Raw genomic sequence first — 3,955 nt, 5'->3', positions numbered from 1 at the left:
TGCTGAGCGAAATAAGTCAATCAGAGAAAGACATGCATCATATGACCTCACTGATACAAGGAATTCTTAATCTCAGGAAACAAATTGAGGATTGTTGGAGTGGTGGGCGGTGGGAGGGATGGGGTGGCTGGGCGATAGACACTGGGGAGGGTATGTGCTGTGGTGAGCGCTGTGGGTTGTGTAAGACTGTTGAATCACAGACCTGTACCTCTGAAACAAATAATACATTATATGTTAAAAAACAAAAAAAACCAAACAAACAAAAACTGAAGTATTTGTTTAAAGTAAAAAAGCTCACAACTTGTAATTCTGAGATTCCAATCTATACCAATTGGAATAAAAGCCTACAATTTGAATTCCATGATATGTTTAGTACTCTATTATATATTATATAATTACAATGAATTCATTGCTTTAAGGAATCAGAAACATAGTGGACAAATACAGAAATTTAAACAAAATGCTACAATATAATCATTAAATATTTTTTAAGACTTTATTTATTTGAGAGAGAGTGAGAGCAACAGAGATCACAGAGGGAGAGAGAGAAGCAGACTCCCCGCTGAGCAAAGAGCCCGATGTGGGACTTGATCCCAGGACCCTGAGATGACGACCTGAGCCAAAGGCAGACGCTTAATTGACTGAGCCACCCAGGCGCCCCCATTAAAAATTTTTTACACTCAAAGTAAAGCACTTTGTATTTCACAAATGTGTCACAGTTAAGAACTTGAATCACTTTGTAAAACAACATAATACTTTGCCATGAGATCATTTGATTCACAGATGAGATGAGTGATATAAAACCTCAAGAATAACTAGAAATTTATTAGATGGCTGGGTGTAGGTGGAAGTAAGGGAGGTCCAGGCAATGCACAGAGCATGTGCAAAGGCACAGAAGCATGGTATGCTCTCGAAACATATTCATTTGGAGGAATAAGAACAAAAGCTGTTTCAGCAGGGGAGCTGTAGTATATAAGAATGAAGTCATATTGTGTAGAACCTTGTAGTCCAGGAATGATGTTAATGTTTTAAGTCAGAAGATGACTTCATCAGAATTGTAATGTAGTAAATTAACTCAGGATACTATCTATAAGGAAGGAGTTCTTAATTGGCTGCATGAATTCTAAGAGTTCCTTAGACAGACCTTGGAGGTTCTGGAAGTTTGTAAAATTATATGTGAAATTTTGAATCGTATGTCTGCATCTTTTTTGGAAGACATTCTATAGCTTTCAACTGATTATCAAAGCATTCCATAAAGAATCCTGATATTAGAAGACGTTATGGATGCCACTTGGGAAATGTATTAGATTCCTAGGGCTGCTCTAACAAAGTAACAAGAACTGAGTGGCTTAAAAGCACAGAAATGTATTCTCCTACATTCCTGGAGGCTAAGAATCTGAAACCAAGGTGTCAGGAGGACCATGCACCCTCTGAAAGCCCTAGGGAAAAATTTTCCCTTGCCTCTTCCAGCTTCTGGTGGCCTCAGGCATTCTTTGGCTTATAAAGTATAACTCTGAACTCTGCCTGTCTTCAGATGACCTTCTGTGTGTCTCTGTGTCCTCTTCTTTACAAGGACAACAGTCCTTGAATTTAGGGATTACCCTGAATCCAGGATGAGTTCATCTTGAGATCCTTAACTAACAACATCTGCAGACTCTATTTCCAAATAAAATCATATTCTAAGGGTCCAGGTGGACATGAATTTTGGTCACTATTCAACTATAAAAAAACCTATTATTTTAGTCCAGGAGAGCTATGATGCTGTGAAGGGAGTGGGAAAACAAAAGCGGGAGTGTTTAGAATATGAAATTTTTGAGTATTATTGGATTTAATGATTAGGGGGAAGAGAAAGTTAAAGATGAATCCCAAATCTCTAGCTTGGTAGATGAAGAAATTGTTATGCAATTAGCTGAGATAAGAAATAAAGGATATAGCGTAAGTATATCTGTCTGGTGTGTTTGGTTTGGACATATTGATTTAGATATGCTCTCTAGAGAGAGATGTCTCAGAAGCTATGGGAAATAAACCTCAAACTCAGCCTTAGTTGAAAGAAAAGTTTTGATAGTAAGACAAAATTGAAGAGGAGGAAATTCAGAAAGTGAAATTCTTACATGTGAAAATCTTTAAAAATGAAGCAGCTCTGGATAAGTTGTTTCACTGATGATTTCAGGAGAAAATTCAGACTGTAGGGGAATCGAAATTCGATGGGAAGAGAGGAAAGCATGATAGAAAATGTTGACAGACTTTCCAGAGAAGTCTGAAAAGTAAGGAGCAGAGACAGGCAGAGGAAACTACAGGATCAAGTGAGGAGTTTGTTTTGGGAGGTAACAGAAATATCATTATGTTCTAAAAGGAAGGAATCAATGAAAAGGAAAGCAATGAAAAAATAGGAGGACATTTGATGGGCAAGTTGTAAGAGAATAGAAAGGAATGAAATCTTCAGCACACGGAGATGTTTTAGCCACATTAAACCTCCCCTATGAACTGAGAAGGCACTAAGTTGATTTTTTCCAAAAAAAAAAAAAAAAAAAAAAACTTGGTGACAGAGGCAGGAAATGGAATGAGGTCACCCTCAGTGTGTGGGGGGGAGTAGAAGATGTTGCTTGCTGAGGGCGAGTTTGCTAATAATGGCTTGAGAGTGTGGGGACAGTTTAGAAGAATCACTGCAAAGCAAAGAACACCAGCAGAAACTAGACGGTTGCTGCTGAGCCTCTCACTACACTTAATGGTAACATAATCAGGGAGAATCTCCCAGAAGGGTGAGCTTTCTTACCAGTTCTGGAGTGGTGCTGAAAGACTCCTGGGGGTTATTTATCTCTGAGTTGGTAGGTGACATTGCCTTCAGTGCTTGTCTACAAATACCAAAGAAAAGTCAGTTTTGTAGTTCATTATTTTCTAAAAGGCTATTGGAGATTTATTCAGGATATCAGCTTTCACAGAGCCTACAGATTTTATTTATGTCCTGCTGACATCAAGCAATTTATGAAGCTAAATAGAAAGATCAGTCTTGGAAACAGGGTCATAATATTTCCCTGTAGCAATCACCTAAATAAAGTGAAATGTATTAAAGAACTCATTATAAAGAAACTTATCATACACCAGGACCTGGAAATGAACTCCAAAAACTTGCCAACTACTTTTGAGATTCAGACAATTTCTTAGAGTAGCACTTGGTCTTAAATTTACTCTGTAACAAAAGAAGAAAGTGGAATCTAATTCATCATAGCACTTTTCAGAGTAAACCACTTGATCAAAGAGTGGTTGGTGATTGAGAGAATGGGCACTGGAGCCAGAAACCTGTTTGACTTTGCCCCTTATTACTGCTGTAACCTTATGAAGGTTACTTACCCTTTCTGTGACTCAGTTATGCCATACATAAAATGAAGATGAGAATAGAAGCTACTTCGTGTCTTGTTATGAAAATTAAATGAATTGTTATTTATAAACGCATAGCTAGCACCTAGAAAATAGCGTTTTAACTTTAAAGCATCCCAGGTCCTTCAAAGATAAAGAGATTTCTTAGGATAAAAATAAGTTTACAGGGGCGCCTGGGTGGCTCAGATGGTTAAGCATCTGCCTTCGGCTCAGGTCATAATCCCAGGGTCCTGGGATCGAGTCCCGCATCGGGCTCCCTGCTAGGCGGGGAACCTGCTTCTCCCTCTGCCTCTGCCTCTCTCTCTCTCTCTCTCTCTGACTCTCATGAATAAATAAATAAAACATAAAAAAAAAAAGTTTACAGGGGTACCTGGGTGGCTCAGCCGGTTAAGCGTCTGCCTTCAACTCAGGTCATGATCCTGGAGTCCTGGGATCAAGTCCCACATTGGGCTCCCTGCTCAGCGGGGAGTCTGCTTGTCCCTCTACCCCTTCCCCTGCTCATGCTCTCTCTGTCTCTGACTCTCTCTCAAATAAAATAAATAAATAAATAAATAAATAAATAAATAAATAAATAAATAAA

At 38.7% G+C, this 3,955-nt stretch overlaps 1 long non-coding RNA gene across 1 annotated transcript in view; it reads right to left on the bottom strand.

The window, feature by feature from the left end:
* Positions 1–2,837: 2,837 nt before the first annotated feature.
* Positions 2,838–3,955, bottom strand: part of LOC118022461 — an 11,797-nt gene continuing 10,679 nt past the window's right edge. Inside the window, exon 3 of the long non-coding RNA XR_004682498.1 lies at positions 2,838–2,852. This is a non-coding gene — a long non-coding RNA (uncharacterized LOC118022461). The remainder of the gene's footprint in view (positions 2,853–3,955) is intronic.

Source organism: Mirounga leonina, unplaced genomic scaffold (genome assembly GCF_011800145.1).
Source record: "Mirounga leonina isolate KUSES-001 unplaced genomic scaffold, KU_Mleo_1.0 Mir_176, whole genome shotgun sequence".
Taxonomy (NCBI): Eukaryota; Metazoa; Chordata; class Mammalia; order Carnivora; family Phocidae; genus Mirounga; species Mirounga leonina.
This window is presented reverse-complemented; position numbering and strand designations above follow the sequence as displayed.